This window comes from Rhinolophus sinicus, linkage group LG05 (assembly GCF_036562045.2).
Source record: "Rhinolophus sinicus isolate RSC01 linkage group LG05, ASM3656204v1, whole genome shotgun sequence".
Lineage (NCBI taxonomy): Eukaryota > Metazoa > Chordata > Mammalia > Chiroptera > Rhinolophidae > Rhinolophus > Rhinolophus sinicus.
Genome location: NC_133755.1, coordinates 162,660,411 through 162,681,585, shown reverse-complemented (window position 1 = coordinate 162,681,585; position 21,175 = coordinate 162,660,411). Strand labels below are relative to the sequence as shown.

Sequence of the window (21,175 nt, the reverse complement as noted above, 5' to 3'; positions counted from 1 at the left end):
ATTCTGATTATCATTGAATTTCAATAAATGTTTTTCTACATCTATTAAGATAATCATTAAATGACAATAGACTGATTTATTTGTAAAATACTTAACAAACTTGTAAACTTTGAACATAATGTGTTATCTTTATACAGTGCTTGCATTTGTTTTATTAATGTTTTGTTAAGAATTTTTCAATGTTTATATGATACTGTGATAACAAGAGGGTTTATATTACATTTTATATGTTTTAAGGTAGTACAGCTAAGTCTTTATTTCTCACACGTATCTTATTATATTTAGCCTATAATTTTAATGTTTCTTATTGCAGACTCCAACTTGTAGTCTTGCTATGGTAGACGATAGGTTTGCTATGGTAGATGATACATATAACTTGTATACCACGCAGCTCACAAATGCAGCATTGTCTATTACTTTGTTTTATCAGAGAGAACACCATATGTTGTTGTTGAGGGGGAAAATATTAGTTGCCTTTCACTGAAAACAAAACAGAGATGGATCACTGGTATTTTTCCACATGTAAAGGGGACATTCTATTCACTATATCTGTCTTTCAGACTCTTCTGTGAGGCCATGGCAGAAACAGCTTATATTGGTGTAATTATTACTATTTCACTGTTAAATGAAGAACTCATAATAACTTCTAAACTGTGACTACCTTGGATAAACTGGACATATGATCCCCTTACTTTGATTCAGTTTATTATGTGCAAAGTACTATTATAGGCAGTTTTCATCCCATTTCTTAGTGTTATGGTTCCAAGAATTTTTCTATTAATTCTTAATAATAGCCCTGTGAAGTAGGCACTATTATTTACTCGGTTTTGCAGGTGGGGAAATAGAGTCCTGGGGAAGTTGAGTTCCTTCCCAAGATCTTAGAGATTATAAATGATGGAGTTGGCAATGAAGACCAGGCCGTCAGATTTTGGGTTTTATTCTCTTAATTTCTATTTTCTTCTATATTTTCTCCCTTCTGCTAGATTTGGATATATTTTTATCTTATTTTTCCAGTTTCTTAAAATGGAAACTTAGATTATTGTTTTGAGGACTTTCTTTTTTCTGAAATAAGCATTTAATACTTTAAAAAATTTCAATTTCTCAAACTTAAATAATATAACACTTTTAAAAGTAAAAAAACAAAAACCAAAAAACAAACAAACAACAACAACAAAAAAAACAACTTGAGGCAGGCCATGAGCAAAGGCAGAGACTCAAGATGACGGCATGGAGGGTTGGTTGTTCAAGTGAAGAGGCCAAAATAAATGAGAAGGATACCTGGCTGCCAACTAAGCAGTGTGACATAGAAGCCGAGGCAGAGGAAGAAGAGAGAGACTTTATCCCAGACCCATTTTGCAAGGTGAAATGGAAACATAAGGAATGGGTTCTCATTTTTTCAAGAGGAATAAATTTCAGAACAAGACATTTTATGCAAGACTTAAGAATGTCGATACCTCATTCTAAAGCAGACACTAAAATGTATTGTAAAGATACATTATTTGTGATTAATGAGGTTTGTGAAATGAAAAACTGTAATGGATGTATCTATTTTGAAGCTGAGAAGAAGCAAGATCTCTATATGTAGCCCTCAAATTTACCTCATGGACAAATGCTAAATTCCTTGTTCAACATAACATATTCAATACCTTAACTGAACTATAGATGACTGGAAACTAAAAAGTTCTGGGCACCATTTGTCTTATGACCCTGCTTTTGATGAATTACCACATTATACTTTGTAAAGAACTCTTCATTCAGATCTTTAGTACATCATGGTATCATCGCAAAAGCCAGCCATTTCTGGGCCACATGTTTACTTTCACCAATTTGGATAATAGAATATGGTTTGGGAACATTCAGATCATTGAAGAAGATGCTGCTCTTGTAGAAACAGGACCACATTTTGCTTTAAATCTCAAAAATTTTCCAGGAAAGTTTTGGAGGACCAACTTAATATGCAAATCTTCACTACCAGTCACCAAACATGCATCAGAGTGTCTTAAGATCCTTCACAGCTGCAAAATACCAAGAGAAACAGCAAGTGAAAGATGCACAGAAACTGAGAAAGAAAGAACTGAAGACTATTCTTGACGTGATCCCACTGCAGATGTTTTTGTGACACCATCTGAGGAAAAACCAATATAAATACAGTGGGTAAAACCAGAGCTAAAAGTTGATTTGAAAGCAAGAAAGAAAAGGATTTACAAAAGGCAAAGGGCAATGAAACAGAAAGTGAACAGTGGGAATGTAAAAGAAATCAATGGAGAACTAATTTGTTTTTTTATTTATTTATTTTATATTTATTTTGTATTATGTAAATACTTTTATTATCCAGGACTATCTTATATCTATTTAGTGTGATATTTAAAAGAAAACAAATCTTGTAGATTCAGTGTTACATGTGTCTTTCTAAATATAATAACACCAGAAAACATCAGTTAAAAAACAAAACAAACAAACAAAAAAATAGAAAACCTATTAAAGGCCAATTAGTGACTAACTTTGTTTAGTAAAGAATTATTGAAAGGTACAAACATAAATCGATATATGAAATTCTTATATCTTCTATACAACTTTATCTAAAACAAATGGGCAGAACTAAAACAACTCAAAATAAATATATTAATTTAATGTGACAAATGAGGATGTGTTCCTTAAATGAAACAGCTACTAACACAGAATTAAATAAGCCAAGTAATTGTGTTGTGCTTTAGTTGAGCTCAGTATGCCTACGTTACAAAGCCCATATGCCATGTGATGACTCAACCCTACAGACACATTTCTTTATGTTAATTTTCCTTTGTCCAGCTAGCCATGATATAATTTAGCCTTCATTTGGCAAGACTGTCATTTATGTTTTATGTCCAATTGCAGCTTCTTAATTAAAAGGGTACCACAAAGCCAAAAAGATAAACATAGGAGGTTCAGAAATGCAGTATATGAATGTATAATTATATAGTTCAGTTAACAGGGAACCTTCAAAACATTCAAACTGTGCACATACTGTGTTTGGGTCCACTATGAAGGTGAAGCTATTTTGTAAATGGCATATTTTGTGTAATTTTCATGTCTTCTCTGTTGTGTTCCTCCCACCACTTGGAGACATATTTCTTTGAACTTGGAGTGGTTACTATCATTTTGAGAAAAACTCATCTAGTCTTTATCCACCTTTTCAGATTCATCAAACTACATTCCAAACTACCACATTTTCTGGTACTCTAAAATTCCCTGTGTGTCTGCACCTGCCAAACTATATGTGGTAGGCTGAATAGTAGCCCCCAATGTGTCTACACCCTAATCTCAGGATATTATAAATATTATCGTATATGACAAAAGGGATACTGCAAATTCGATTAAGTTAAGGATCTTGCGATGGGGAAATTACCCTGGAATAACATATGCCCCCAATGTAATCATAACAGTCTAGGAAGACTCAGATAGAGAGGAATAGTTACAGTGATGACATGATGATAAACACTAAAATTGAAGTGATACATTTTGAAGATGAAGTGGCCACAAGCCAAGGAATACAGATGGTCTTTATAAACTGAAAATGGCAAGGAATAGGATTCTTCCCTTAGAGCCTCCAGAAGGAGCCATCCCTACTGACACCTTGACTTTAGCCCAGAGAAACTAATTTCAGATTTCTAGCTTCCAGAACTTTAACAGAATAAATTTGTGTTGTTTTAAGCCAATACATTGGTGATAATTGCCTACAGCAGCAATAGGAAACTAATACACAATGTTTGCTATTATAGTATGGCTCCTTTTGTCTGGAAACAATTTTCAGGTCTTTGCCTGTTTAACCATTGATATTCCCTGGGTGCAGTCTCCTCACATTCTTTCTTCAGGAAAGCCTGTATTGGAAGGCCGAGGTAGAAATAACCCTTCCCATTCATCTGCTTCCTTAGCTCCAGGGTCATGCCTTTATCATAGCACCTACCCCATTTTATTTAAAGTTTTTAACGTTTAAGATTTGCCCATCTAAAATATGAGCTCTAGAGTGGCTAAGTCACAGTCTTATTCATATTTTTATTTTTTTAGGAAATAGAATAGACACTGGAACAGAGTTAAACATAAATTTTTGTTTAATTGATTTTACTATCTTAGAAATTTAAAAAAATTTTTTAGATAAATTAAAGCCTAAAAACTTAAAAATGCACTCTGCTTAAGTAAAACAAAACAATTTATACATACATACATATATGCTTATATCTATTTACTAATCATTACAAAAAATGTTATGATTGTCAGTGCTATCCAGCTTTTGAATGTATTTATGATAAATGATCTATCTGAATGCTAGATAACAAGTAGAAAAAGTAACCCAGGGTAGGTATCCTCAATTTACCTGATTCAATGATCCTGTGAGTAAGGAAGAACATTAAAATTGACAACACCACATAACATTAATCACTAGAATATATATAAGTAAGTTATTCCTGCATGAAAAATAATATTCTGACTCTTATATAATGTCAATTATTTTGTTTCTGTTCTTATTTGTTTTCAGTCTGATGAGAATAGGTCACACATTTTGGTTACTGAATGATTTCCCTGAAAATGAATGATGTTGTCATCTTTTCTTTCCTGTGAAAAATATTTGCTTAGGAGTCAGAAAAGCAACAATATTTGGAAAACATAGTTTGGTAAAAGGTATTTATAGTTACAGGTTGACTTTTGGTTATTGGCATCGAAAATCGTATCAACGATTCTCTTTTCTTTTGTTGTTGTAGTTAGAATTTTTTTTTTTTTTTTTTCTGTCATGCATCTGGAAATGGTATTACGGAGCCAGATATAAATTCTAAGAATACCAAATGATGGGAATAGTCAAAGGTAAGCCAGGGGATATCCCAGCCAGATTTGAGTGCACATGGCATGTTTTCTATTCTGGGTCCACTTCTTCACGTCAGTTTTGACAAAATCTTGTCCTGTGACTATGGCTTTATGGAATAGACGTTACCTCCAGGGAATGCTATATTCCAAAAAATCAACAAAATAGTATTTTGATTTATGGTTTATGTATGTATACTCATCAAATGACAGTTTTGTGATCCAGGTTATGTTCAATAGAAGCATATAGCCAGAAGTCTTTATTTGCTATCTGGTTTCATGGATATTATATTAAAAATGTTAAAATTACTAATGATTAAGGAAGCAAACGTTGACCCAATGAAAGTTTTTTTGTATAATCTTTATTTTCAGATTTTCAAGCGCTGAAATATTTTAAAGGGGTAAATGATGGCACGTTTATCAAACCATTCTGGTTCGTGGATAATACTTGCAGGAGGATTTTTTTGAGAACATTGAAAGGGGTGATAAGGACATTGTTTTCTATTTGTTTATCTGTGTATTATTAAATTAGAGTATGTAGAGCTAAAATTGTGGTATCTCCTCATTCATTTCCTTATTTTGGTCAATTGTGTCTTCTCTTTTATCTCTGTCGGAGTTGCTAGAAGTTTAACAATTTTATTGATTATTTCAAAGAAACAGTTTTTGGTTTCAAAGACTTTCTCTTTTGATTTTATGTTCGGTTTTAAATTGCACTGATTTCTGCCCTTTATTATTTTCTTTCATCTGCTTGCTTTGGATACATATTTTTTTCTAGTGTTTTATTATTAGTTTCAGATGTACAAAAACAACATAATGATTAGACATTTATGTATCTCACAAAGTGATAACCCCAACAAGTTTACCCATCTAACATATGACTATATTCCTTATGCTGTACTTTACATTATATACATATATATATATATACACATATATATACATGCATATATGTATGAGTTGACAGTCAATATTATTTTATGTTAATTTTATGTGTACAGCAGAGCAGAGTGGTTAGGCATTTATATAATTTATGAAGTGATCTCCCCAATAAGTCTAGTACCCTTCTGACACCATACATAGTTTTTACAACATTATTTGACTATATTCCCCATACTGTATTCCCTGTGACTAGTATTTTGTGACTACCAATTTATACTTCTTAATCCCTTCATCTTTCTCTACTATCTCTCAGACCCCCTTCCGTCTAGCAGCCATCCATTTGTTCTCTGTATCTACGAGTCTTTTTCTGTTTTGTTTGTTCATTTATTCTGTTCTTTTGATTTCACATATAAGTGAGATTATAGTATTTGTCTTTCTCAGTCTGACTTATTTCACTTAGCATAGTATCCTTTAGGTCCATCCATATTTGTGCATATTTTGATTTATTTTCTTCATTTCTTAAAATAGAAACTTAGATGATTGTTTTGAGATTTTCTTTTCCAATATAAGCATTTAGTGCTATAATTTTTTTCTGTATTTATTTACCTAAATTCTACCAATAATCTTGCATTTTTGTTTCCATTCACTTTACCTTATTTTTTTAATTTCCCTTGAGACTTGCTCTTTAAGAATATATTAGTTTGCTAGGACTGCCATAAACACCATACGTAGATTGGATGGCTTAAACAACAGAAATTTATTTTTTCACAATTCTCACGGATGAAAGTTCAAGATCAAAGTGCCATGCAGAGTTGGTTTTCTCTGAAGCCTCTCTCTTTGACTTACACATGGCTACCCTCTTGCAGCCTTGTCATGCTCTGTACAGGGCACCCTGTGTATCCTAATCTCTTTTTATAAGGACAGATTGTATTAGGACACACCTTAATAGACCTCATTTTCACTTAATTGCCTCTTTAAAATTCTGTCTCCAATATAATCACATTCTGACTTACTGGTGGGTGGATGAGGGTGAAGTTAAGGATTCAACATTAATTAATTTTGGGGAGACACAATTCAGTCTATGACATGGATTATTTAGAACTGGATTGCTTAATTTCCAACTAAATGGAGATGTTCTTTCTTTGTTGATTCCTAGTGGAATTTACTTAATACCATTATGGTCATAGAGTAAACTTTGTGTGATTTTGTTATTTTAAATCTGTTGTTTTATAACTCCAATATATTGGTGAATGTTTCATGTGAACTTGAGGGGAATGTGTGTTCTGCAGTTTTTGGAAAACTATACATGACAATTAGATCCCATTGTTTGATGGTATTCAATATCTGTGCTTATTTCATGTCTCATGGTTCTATCAGTTACTAAGAGAGAGGTGTTAATGCACTCATTAATGATTGTGAATTTTTCTTTCCACCTTTTACTTTTATCAGTTTTGCCTCATGAGTTTTGTATTCTTTGGTGATTATACATTAAGGACTTTAGTTTTGTTTTGTTTTGTTTTTTGGTGATGATTTTTTTTACCATAAAATGTCATTAATTCTAGTATTAAGTAATGTCCCTTTTTATTCCTGATAATTTATTTGTTCCCTAAAATTCATTGTTTTTGATATCAATATAATTACTCCAGTTTTCTTTTGATTATTGTTTTCATAGTATATCGTTTCTTTCATCTTTATATTTTTAAACTTCCTTCCTTATACTTTTAAACTTCCTTCCTTAAAGTGAATTTTTGGTAGATAGAATAAAGTTGTATAATTTTGAGAAATCCATTTTATAACTCTCATACAATTGATATGAATAGACAATTTACATTTAATATAACTATTAATATGTTTGAATTTAGGTCTATCATATTATTGTTTCCTTATTTTGTTTGTTTGTTTTCTGTGACCCATTTACTGCTTTCTAATGGGCTCTTTTTTAAATATTCCATCTTTTACTTATCACTTATTATTTTGACTATTTACCAATGTATAATCTTTTTAGTAGTTGTTCCAGAGATTACAATATTTGTGCTTACATATTCACATTCTATTTAGAATCAAAATTTTACTACTTACTTTGAAATATAGGAAATAATATGTATTTTTATCCTCCTCCTGTTATGCTATAGTTGTCTTTATTATAACATCTATATACACTGAAAACTTCATAAGATAATGTTCTATTTTCTTGTTTTCAACTGTCAAACATGTTTTGAAGAAGTGAGGACAAGAATAACTTGCTATATTTAATTCAAATACATACTATCTCTATTCCTCTTATTTCATTGTTAATGTTCCAGAATTCCTCCTTTTACCATTTCTTTTCTCTTTTAGTGACTTCCTTTAGCCATTTTTTAGGGTACATTTGCTGACAACACATTTTCTTAGCTTTCCTTCAGCTGAAAATGTCTGATTTATCTTTCACTCCTGAAGGATATTTTCACTAGATATAGAATTTGGATTAACACTTGTAACATCATCTTTTGACATTGGCCATTTTTTTTTCTTGAATCAGCCTGTCTTAAATTTGTGTTTAATATTGTTCTACGAGGGCAATGGCCTGCTCTGAAAGAAAAAGAAAAAAAGACACAGTATATTTATTTTAAACCAGAATATTTTATATATTTCATCTGAGGAATCTTAGTGTTCTTAAACATTTCAGTTGACCCCTGAACTGATGGCAAGTAGCAGTTGAGAAACACTGAGTACAGGTTACATCACAAGCCAATCAGGAGGAGCACAGTGAACATGGACCCACAGACAACTTCCATCCTCTCAAGAGCTACCGTAACTGGGTGTACACTTAAACTTGTAAACTAACCCAATATCTATACTTAAAGTTTTTATTATTTACTTTCTATAAAGTGGGAAAATTTACTCAGATTTGTAAATACTCAATGAGAAAATATGTTAAATACTATAAATTGTTTGTATCATTTATTAAATTTGCTGCAGTGACTCACATTTATCTGACTTCTAATCAGAGATGGACTGGTTGGGTAAAATTTAGTATCAAAGAATGCAAATAGTCGTATCAACAGACTGATGCCTACTATGACTAATAAGGAAAAGCAGGATAAGGTAGTAGGAAGAGCGCTGGTCTAGAAATCATTAGTCATGGGTTCTAGCCTTGTGTACTTAGTTAACCTAACTCATGATCTTGGTCAAGCATTTCCCCTCAGCAAATAAGGATGTTCTAGTGTCAAAACAGAACAAAAAATAAAGCAAGAAAAGCATGAAAAATGAAAACACAAAATCCCCTCTTAGCAATTCAGCTACCTCGCACCACTTCCCAATCTGTCCTCATTCCTTTCACATTCTAGTTTTGAAAAAAAAGAAAGAAAAAACAAAAGGAAAGAAAAGAAAGAAAGAAATTGACTGACTACATCTTACTACCTCATTGAAATCTGCCTTCTGAGTCAGTTATACAAAGTGACATAATAATTCTCTCTGTAGATCCTTTTTCTCTTTTGTGTTTAATTATATATACTTTGTAAATTATCTGTCCCCTTATTCAATATTTTAATTATCTATTTCTCTGATTTCACTGATTTCATTGCATTTTTATATCATCTTGTTTTATTTCCTTTAATTGGTAAATGCTTTTAAATATATTTGTGGACTTTCTAAAATGAAACAATACTAATACAAAGCTAAACATAAAGTAATATATATCTTTTCACTTTTCTTTTTCTTTTACATTGTTGAATTTAGATTGGTAATATTTTGTTCATGATTTAGAATAAATGAACATGAATAATTTTGAGTTGTAATTTTCCATTTTTAAAGTACCCTTGACTGGTTTTGGTGACTTCACAGAAAAATTCATGTACCTAGGCTATGAGACATCCCTTCAAAATAGTTGGAACTTGTCTGTAAAACACTTTTTACTTTTATTTTTTTAGCGAAAAGTGGTCAATATAATTTAGACTTGGTAATTTTCTTCAATTTTTTATTAGTTATGTTTCCTAGATTTTGTCCATTACATCTAAGTTTTTGAATGTATTGACATAAATTACTTCATTAACTTTTTAATAGGCAATGTATATGTAATTATATCCTCAGTTTTATTTCTAATAGAATTTATTACTTCCCCATCACTATCTCTCCCCTCTCTCGTTCGTCAATCTCTCAAAAATTTCTATTTTAATGTTCTTTAATACCGTGTTTCCCTGAAAATAAGACCTAGCTGGACAATCAGCTCTAATGCATCTTTTGGAGCAAATATTAATATAAGACCCGGTCTTATCTTAAAATAGGACCCAGTATTACATTATATTGTATTGTATTGTATTATATTATATTATATTATATTATATTATATTATATTATATTATATTATATTATATTATATATTATATTATATTCCCAGTCTCAAATTAAAATAAGACCGGTCTTAAATTAATTTTTGCTCCAAAAGACGCATTAGAGCTGATTGTCCAGCTAGGTCTTATTTTCAGGGAAATAGAGTAAAAAGATTTTGTTTTGTTGCCCTGTATTTTATTTTTCATTATTTTTGTTTGCATCTGCATCGTTGTTCTTTGTTTTGCATTTTGGTTTTATTTATTTTTGTTTCTAACTTCTTAAGCTGAAAACTTGTCATTAATTTTTAGAAAGTTGCTTTTTTTCTAAACATAAGCATTTAACATTAGAAAAAATTTCTTGAGGAACCACTTTTGCTCAGTTCAAAGTTTTATATGTAGTGTTTTTATTATAACTAAAAGTTATATTTGACTTCCATCATGATTTTTTTTTCCCTTAACTTCACAGTTATTTATACGTGTCATGTGAAAACACTTGGGGAGATTTTTATAAGGATTCTTTTTATTAGAATCCTACTTTGTCTTTTAAATTTGTTTCATTTGTTGGTTTGTATGTTTTCATTAATATGACTTTATGGTTTTTAGTAACATGACATTAATATGGTTTTAGGTCATGTGGGTCTAAAAATAATGTTTATTTCTAATTGTTGGTTGCTAGGTTCTGTAATTTTACTGAATAAACTAATTCACCATGTTGTTCAAGTTTCATATATCTGATAATTTTTATCTTAGGTAGATTGAAAACAAGAGCACTGTATTGAAATCTTACAATATGGTAATGGATTTTAAAAGTTTTCCTTGTAATTCTATGAAATATTTTTCAATATCATGTAAGGCTAATTTACTATGTGATTCTTAGTTTAGATAAGTTACACTTACTGATAAGTTAAAAATATTATTATGTGATTGACATGTGATTACAATTTCTTTTTATTAGAATTTTCTTGCTATACCTTTTTTTTAAAAAAAAAAATCTTTCCATAATTTCATGATTTTAAGTTTTTAGCCTCTAATAAGTAGGATATAAATGGACATTTAAACCTGATATTCTCTAAACTTAAACTGGTGAGCTGAAAACATGCATTAGTCATGATGGTTGATTTATATTTTATCTTATCTTACTTTCTTGTTTGCTTTGTGTAACTCTTTTGTTGCTCTTTGGAGCTTTTTGTCATTGGTGTACTTTATTTTTGCTAAAATATAACTAAGTATAATTTTTTTTTGTTTTTTTGTTTTTGTTTTATTTCTGTTTGGTATACAATTAAATTTACTGTCTCTGGAAATTTTCAGAAACTAACTCTTCAAATATCATTTCTCTTCTATTCACCCTATTTCTTCCTTTGAGAATTCCAATTAAACAAATAATAGAAAATTTCGGTTCACCATATATATATATATATATATATATATATATATATATATATATATATATATATATATATATATACTCTAGCATTATTGCCTCTACAGCTGGGGCTAATTTGTCTTTATCTCATTTACTATGGTTTTTATTTCAACTCTTTATATTTTTATTTTTATACTCTCTATGGTGGTGTTTAAAATCTGCTTGGTTATTTGATAGTACTCTTGTGGTAACTAAGTAATTAATTAATTTATTTCATTTGACTTTTAATACTTTAAATATGTAACCCATATTTAGGGATTATTTCTAAACTGGAAACTTCATTTCATTTCTTATTTTCTTGAAAGTCTAAATCGGTTTTGTTTCTGCTGAATCTCATTCTAGATTATTTATCTTTCTATATGATTTGATATGTGTATTTGTAAGTTTGTTTTTGAAGATTGGAGGACCTAACTGTCTGAATTGAATCTGTTTCTTTTTAGAAGGTAGCTGGATTTGGGTTGGGGAATAACGGTAGAGTTTGCTGCCAGTCTCATTCAGAATCTCCAGTTTACTGTGAAAATGGTTATCAAACCTTGTTTATTACATTGATGCTAATTTTGGCATTTGCTTAAAGAGAAACCAACATAGTGTTTTTCTTTAAGGTTCTCAGTTGGTATCAATTTCTAAGTTTTGTTTGTTTGTTCTGGGGGGGTATGTGCATTATTTCTTATAGACCCTGAAATTTATTGATTATATTTGTAAATAAAGTACTCTCTAGATCACTAGCCTGACATACTGAGAGGGCACAATGATACATTGAGAGAGAGAGAGAGAGAGAGAGAGAGAGAGAGAGAGAGAGAGAGAGAATGAAACTACATTATGACATCAGGAGATTTCCACCTTTGTCCTTTCTTTTTCCTCTGAACCTCCAACCTTCATCCTTCCAACCCCCTACCTCCCTGCCAAGCAAGCACATACACACCTCACCTCCCTGGACATTGAATAGTTCTCACCCATGTTTTCGGATCTCTATCACTACCTATTCTGGATTGGGCTCCACCATTGTATGTTCTCATTATATCTTTTCCTTCATAGCATGCAAAACTACTGCAATTAGAAAATGGGAACTTTTTTGTGTCTTTGACATCATCATAGTCTCAGTGAGTAACACAACTCCTGTCCTCATAATTATGATTAAGTGAAAAACTTAAAGGAAGTGGACAAAGAAATGTAACTAATCACCACAAGTAGGGATGGATTTCCAGCAGTACCTAATTTGACTTCATCAAAATTAGTTGAATGTGTTGAATTTGAAAATTCATCTTACTATTGAATGCATAAAGCACACTTAAGTTCAAAAATGCTTTGGAAGCCAATGTAATTTAAAATCTAATTTTGACTAGCTTAGCAGCAATTGAAACTGGGAATTCAAATGTAAAAGGTAATATTCAGGCCATTCCATAAAATGTTCAAAAGGTCTATGTCCTATTACAAATATTCCTTGAATATATCTCCTGGAGAAATAGATACCTGATTCATAGAGATTTAATAAATAACAGACATAAATAGTTACTATAAATAATAACACTGATTATCCTGTGTAATCAAACCCTTCACCTGCTGAGATATGCACTGCATTTATGCAGATCAGCTGTAGGCCTTTCATCCATGAAATTATAGAATGTATAATGTGATGGGCCATGATATATTCAGTATAATTGCTTATTTATAAAAAGAGCTATCAACAGCCCACTTTAAATAAATTCAGAAATCACCATAGGGCATTTAGAAATGAATATTTTATATGACATTTTAAAAAGATTATGAACATTTCTTTTAACACTAAAATTAATGGCTCTTTGACTGTTTAAATTCATCCAATGTAGATTCAGGATAATAGCATATAAACTATAATTACTGTACTTGTGTTTTAATTAGGAATAACCATCTACCTTCTTAGTAATGCAGAAATTTTCCCTAAAATATGAATAAAGTGAAAACAACTTAATAAGTGTTAAATATCATCATGGGAATTTTGAAAGTAAAGTATATTTTAATAGTAACTACCTGTATGCTTATCTATCTATCTATCTATCTATCTATCTATCTATCTATCTATCTATCCATCTATCATCTATCACCTATCTAACAACTATCTAGAATCATCTACCTACCTGTACGTCTAAGCTTTTTGTCACAACAACCTTTAAGTAAGTTTTATTTTCCACCAAAAACTATCAACCTTTTTTGAATCTCAAATGTAATATTTAAAAATCTACAGCTTTTAATACACTCATAAACAATGCATCTTTTGTGTTTCCAATTTTTAGAATAAATGAATTTTACAGTAGTCTGAGATACCTTATAAAGATGGAATTAGTCATTACAGCCCCAAATTCCTAAATTCAAGGTGAAGGAATCTCAAGAATAATGATCTTAGTCCAGAATTACTAAAGAACATTGTATTACCGAATCATTCATAATAGTCATTATCACAGCTGAGAAAAAAAGACACAATTAAAATCTGTGAAATACTGGATAATGATAATGGAAATAGGCACTCTTATAAAGTAATTTATTAGACAATGAATAGCTTCAGAAGGCCACAAAGTTATATGAAATCCCTCTTCATTCTCTGAACAAATATTATTTTTCATACATTATTTTCTACATGTTTTTTCCATGTTGACATTAAAAATCATTATAATAATGCCAAGTGTTCTTTTTTATTTTTTTAACGTTTTCTACTGATTTTAGTATATAATCTCATACATAGAGACTTGGTTATCACTCTTAGCAGTAAATCAAGTGTTATGAAGTATATAAAACAGATAGAAAACAGTGTCTGATGATCTTTATTACTCACAAAACAATTTCTACATTTAGAAAAACTTTGAAAGTTTTCTCTAGAATTTTTGGAAGTATTTTCTCTAAAGGTAAAGGGAGTTAAAGTATACGGTTTATATTGTCAGGATAGGCTAAGAAGAGCAACTTAAGAAGAATGATGCAATTCATACTATTTGATATCATCATTTTAAAATTAATAGTGAAGATGAAGGATGAAGTAAAGCGAGTATGAACTCTAAAGAACCTGCAACTAACATTAATTTTGTGAGAATCTAGGAAGAAGGATATTGTCCATCAGATCTAGGAATACATGACTTTTTTTATATATACAAAACACAACTATCAACAGTATCGCAGGCTGAACTAGGGCTATAATAGTTAAATGTATTTATCTAGGAATTCCATGACCAATAGTGAGCATCAAGCCAACTAAAGGTGAACATGTGTATAGAGACAGGGACTTTTGAAACATGTGTAGGCATTAGCTTAAGCAATAGTTTAAACTTCTCTAGATTCTAGTCAATAGTGAAATTCTCAGTCCTTTGATTGTATGACGGCGTAAAGGACTTCTAGAAGTCTGGAAAAGTTAGTTAGTGAATACTTGGGCGCCCCTGTGGTCTGATATTCACATACCATTCCGTGTTACTTGGTTAATTTTGGACTAGGAATTACCCATATGTGGGAAGGAGAAGGAAAAGGGATATCTTCTCCCCCAAATTGAATCCTCAATATTTATTTCAAATTGACATCACTTTCCTCCAAGAAAGAAATTCAAGTAGTACAGAATGCAGAAATAGAGAATGAATTTCAAATCTTTAAAAATAGGTAAAAATCACAGTTATCCCATTAATTTTATTTTTCTACATACGTCTCATTAAAAAAGTAAATACTTTCTTATTTTTCCAATTCATATAGTGTAGAATTAATTTTACAATGCTACACTTTCATACTTAATCTGTTGTCAAATATTGCAAAACTTTATAAATTGAGTAAAAAGTAAAGACATGCATAAAAATGGAATGGCTGTGAATTTATATTCACATAATTATATATTCATGGATTATATTTGAGTTTAATTTCTGGAAAAATGCTGATGCAAATTATATTAGATATTTGCTCTAGCAATGGCACTTATGTATTTGTAAAAAAAAAAAATGTTTTTATAATCTCCCTTTTTGTAGATTGCCTTAATGATAAAAATCAGGTAAGAAATCAATAATGATGTTTGTTTTTTTTTTAATAATATTAGTCTATTAGGGAAAAGCTGTATATAATCACATTTGAAAAATCCCTAGGTTTTGGACCAAGATGGCAATACAGGAGGCTCCTAGATATCCCTCTTCCCATGAATCCACCAAATACACAGCTACAGACATAGCAATTCCCTCTGAGAGAAATTAAGAAACTACATGAGTAATGCCTACATATTGGGTGACAGAGAAAATACCCACATTGAAACACATAAGATAGGCTGAGGCAAGTTTTTGCCATAAAGCTCATCCTTGGCACAGTGCCACATAATCAGGAGGGAACCCCCAACTACCCCCAACTTCTCCTTGAGATGTGAAGGGTTTGGACCACACATCTAGTGCCCGAATTTTTAAGGCTGCCACACAAGGGATGACCCCCAAGTAACGTAGTTCTGAAAGCCAATGGGGCTTGTATTCATGAGACCCACAAAACCATAGCAAACAAAGAAGTTACTAAATGGGTGCAGAACACCCACTCCCTCCACTGCTGTACATCCACGCTCAGCACAGAGGTATCGGGTAAGAATGTCCAGTTTCTCGTTAGAAGCACTGACTATATCATTTCCCAGCTGCTGCCTGAGGATTCAGCTTCTAATAAGCCTGCATCTGGTGCTGACTGCAATTCTCCCTCTTGGGATACTGATAGGTCTTGGAATACCCTCAACGATTGGGATCCACTAACAGCAAAGATGATGTCTTGCACAATCACAAAGACTTGAGAAGCAATAGGATCCCTGGCCAGGCTGATGGACAAGGTTCATTTCATACACAAGATCAGTCTGTAAGGACTGGGAGAGGTGGCTATTTTATCTAGTGCACAGTAACCAACACAAAAAGTCAAGGAACATGAAGAAACACGGGAATATGCTCCAAAACAAAAGAATAAGATAAATCTCCAGAAGCTGATCTTAATGAAACAAAGGTAACCAGTTTACCTAATACGGCATTCAAAACCACAGTCACGAAAATGCTCACTAAGGTCAGCAGAGAAATGCATGAACAAAGTGAAAATTGCATCTAAGAGATAGAAAATATATACAAAAAAAGTACTAAACAGAAATCATGGACATGAAGAATACAATAACTGAAATGAAAAAGAAAATTAGTATAAATGTTCAACAATAGATTAAATCAAGTAGAAAAAGAATCAGCAAATTCAAAGACACAACAATGGAATTCATTCTATCAGAGGAGCAAAAATGAAAAAGAATAAGAGTGAAGATAGTTTAAGAGACTTATGAGACACCATCAAGAGGACCAATATACATACCCAGAATAAGATAGAAAGGGGCAGAAAGCTTACCCAAAGAAATAATAGCCAATAAGTACATGAAAATTGTTCAACATCACTAATTAGAGAAATGCAAATCAAAACCACATTGAGATATGACCTCACACTTGTGAGAAGGACTAGTCTCAATAGGACAAGTGATAACAAATGCTTGCAAGGATGTGAAGGAGAGGGAACCCTGCTAGTGGCAATGTAAACTGCTAGTGGCAATGTAAATTGGTACAGCCACTACAGAAAACAGTATGGAGGTTTCCCAAGAAATAAAAAAAATGACTACCGTATTAATCAGCATCCCCACTTCTGGTTATGTATGCAAAGGAAATTAAATCATTACCTCAAATGGACATCTGTACTTCCATGTTCATTGTGGTATTATTCACAGTAGCCAGGGTATGTGAACAATCTAAGTGTCCATCATAAGAAAAATAAAGAAAATGCCAAAAAAGTATACACATTTTAAGAAAGGAAAAAACTGTATTAATATATACCGATAACAAAAGATGAATACAAGTCAAGTTTGACTTATGCAATTACAGGAGTTGCTCAAAGTGGTTACTATCAGCATCCAGACACTTCTGATTATGATGAACTACTGCCTGAGCAACATTGACTAAAGTCTCCACTTGTATGCATTTTTTGGCACCCGTGTGTGTGTGTGTGTGTGTGTGTGTGTGTGTGTGTGTTTGAGGTAGAACTAAAGATAGAATTATATAAAGAGATATATAAATAGATAAGAATACATATAAACTGTAGAAAGAGATAGAACTATATATAGATAGTATTGTTTAGCCTTAAAAAAGAAGGAAATCTTGTCATTTAGGACAGCATGGATGGATCCGTAGAATATTATGTTAAGTGAAATAAGCCAGACAGCGAAAGACAAAGACTGTCTTGTATCAGTTATATGTGGAATTAAAAAAAAAAAGTCAAATTCATAGAAACAGAAATTAGAATGGTGGTTGCCAGGGTCTGAGGAGTGTGGCAAATAGACGTATGTTGATAATTGGGTGGAAACTTTTAGTTATGAGAAAAATAAAATCTGAGGATATAATACATGTCATGATGACTATAGTTAATAACACTGTATTACATAATTGAATTTGCTAAGAGAGTAGAACTTAAGTGTTCTCACTAAAGGGGGTAAACAGTTAAATATATGAGGTGACGATGTATTAATTAACGTGAAGGTGGGAATCCTCCCACAATGTATATGTACATATATCAAATCTTCACATTACACACTTTAAATATATTACTATTTTATTAGACAATTGTACCTCAATAAAAAAAAGAAAATTTATACATTTTTCCCTATTGATAAAAGATAATTAAAAAAAAAGGACAATACATCTGAACTTCAAGATTATATCAAAAATGTTGATACTATATGACCGACCAACAGGGAGGAAGGATTTTTCATTTAGCAAGTTGTGTCATAATGTGTTCTCAAGTTTTGCGTCCTTTTTAATATGCAATTTAACTTCCTGTGTCTATGTGCCCTTGTGGGCGGGGGGGTGACTAACTTGTGAAAGAAATGAAATGTGGAATGAAACTTTATTTAACTCCCATTCACACAAACACACATACACGCACACAAAGTGAACTGTATTTGACATCTAATACATATTTTTTATGAGTAGCTTTTAACCTATAATTTACACTAACTTCTTTTGCCATGGAAATGTTACAAGCAGCAGATGATCCAATAATAAATGACTTTTTCCCCTAAGCAAAGTATTTTTTAAGGACAGAAATTAGAATATTCTAAATGAGGTATTAACCCCTTTGTTGCACCTGGGAGGAAGATGAAAAAGGAATAGATCTTCCTTGGTGAAAGTGAATGAAAGCCAACATCCCAATTGACACCCCAACAGTTAGTCAGAAAATGTCTCTTCTGAATGAGACATAAAGGGAGTTCTTGAACTCAATATAGTGAATTGCCTTTTAAAAATCTCTTTCAAGCTTAGGATTCTATAAATCAAATAATGCCCACTCGACAACTTTTAGGTGTACCAGATTAACATAAACAGAAAAGGCTAGCATGATTAAATGAAGAAAAATAATCTCAGTAGAGAACTATTAAAAAATAACACTGGTATCATGGAGTGAATATGAGGGCGGGTACATGTACAAAGATAGCTGGGGAATGACTTAATTATGGTCTATATAATAGCTAATTACATGAAGGGCAATTTCATGGATCAGAAATTTTCATAGTAACAACTATGTCATAGGAATTGAAATAAAATGAAAGAAGAATCTATGCCTGAGAATCGAATACTAGAATAAACCTCCCCAAATATTTGTAGAATGCCCATTATGTGGGCTTTTAAATATTGTTAATATCAAGCCAGAACATGACTTTAACAGGTAGAAGATCCTTCAAACAAATTTTAATAAATCAATAGAATGATTAATTATAAATAAGCCAGTGATTTCAGTGCATTCAGAATGGTTAAACAATAAATGAAATGACTTTTAAAATAACATTGAGATACTGAAATTTACTCAGAGAATAAAAAAGTAAGGAAAATTTTATGTTTGTATAGGTTTGTATAAAACTATACAAAAATATATATTTAGCATTATTATTCAAAATTTATGAGCCCAATAAATATTTATGCAGCTACTAAATGTGGATGTAGAAAGAAAGTATATATCTGTCTCTGGTTTGAGAAAGCTCTACCTGTCCAAACACAGGTGTTGAAATTCAGAGAGAATGTTCTCTGCTTTTAATGACAAGATGTGTGCTAAAAAATGAGTTTACTAGTTACATGGAAAGGTGCCAACAGGGAATCAAGAAAATTATCTATTAATAATGACTTTTCCAAAGCAAATGCAGGTATAATAATGAATTCAGGAACACTGTAACTGAAAATCTTGAAAAGTTATGAGTTAAATTTAAGATATTAGGAAGAAAAGCGAATACATATAAAATATGATTTTTGGTATAAAACTACAAACACAAATATAAAAATGAATTGTTAAAATCAGTGATTATACCATTTTACGAGTCACTATTTTCTTATTTCATTCTTTGTTATTTCATTCTTTTCAAATCCATAATTTCAATGGATGTATTTTATCACACTGACTGGTTACACTGTAATATAGCTAAGTGATATTTTATTTGCAAGGCATTTGATTGTTTCCAAAGTTTTATTATTAAAAGTATACATATTCTTATAGATTTTCTGTATTTAAGAACATTTCTGTAGAAAATATTCCTAGAAGTGAATTAGTATGTCAAAGCTTATAAACATTTTTTCTTGATGCATGCAACTGAACTATTTTCAAAAGATTTATGCCAATGTAAAGTGCCAGGAGCAATGTATGAGACTATCAGTTGTGCCATAATGTGGGCAACATAAAACATCATATTTCTCATTAAGTGTTAAGTGATACAAACTGGAGTCTTGTTTTGATTTTCAAGGAGTTTTGTTTTGTGTTGTTTGAGGATTTAACTTTTATTTATTTTTTTAATTTTTATTAAGTTTATATGGGTGATACTGGTTAGTAAAATTATATAGGTTTCAATTGTACATTTATATAATACATCATCTATATGTTGCATTATTTGTTCACCACACAGAGTCAGTTTTCCTTCCATCACCATATATCATATTTGAACCCCTTTACACACTCTCCATTCCCCTCCCTTCTTACATTTTGGTAACCACTAAACTGTTATCTGTGTCAAGGATTTTTTTGTTTTTTTCTTTGTCTTGTTGTTTTTGCTTTCAGTTTTATGTCCCACATGAGTGAATTTATATCGTTCTTGAATTTTTCTGTCTGACTTATTTCACTTGGCATGATAATATCGAGATCCTTCCATGTTGTGACAAATGGCAGTATTTCATCTTTTCTAATAGCCAAGTGATATCCCATTGTATATATGTACCACATCTTCTTTATTCAATCATCTACCAAAAGACACTTTGGTTGTTTCCATGTCTTGGCCCCATGAATAATACTGCATTGAACATAGGGGTACATATATCTTTATGAATAAATGTTTTCAAATATTTTGGGTAGATACCCAGAAGAGGGATTGCTGAGTCATATGGTAATTATATTCTTATTTTTTTAAGAACCCCCGTACTGTTTTCCATAGTGGCTATACCAATTTACATTCCCACCAGCAATGTATGAGGTTCTTTTTTTTCCAAACCTCTCCAACAATTACTTGTCTTATTGATAGGAGCCATTCTAACAGGTGTGAGGTGGTATTACTTTGTGGTTTTGATTTGCATTTCCCTAATAGCTAGTGAAGTTGAGAATTTTTTAATGTATCTGTTGGTCATTTGTTCGTTTTCTTGGGAGAGGTGACCACGTCCTTGGTTCATTTTGTAACTGGATCATTTGTTTCTTTGTTGTTGAGTTATATGAGTTCTTTATATATTGT

General features: G+C 31.4%; 1 pseudogene; it reads left to right on the top strand.

Moving 5' to 3' along the window:
- Positions 1 to 497: 497 nt before the first annotated feature.
- LOC109460844 (ribosome biogenesis protein BRX1 homolog) lies at positions 498 to 5,220 on the top strand (annotated as a pseudogene).
- The last annotated feature ends 15,955 nt before the right edge of the window (positions 5,221 to 21,175 follow it).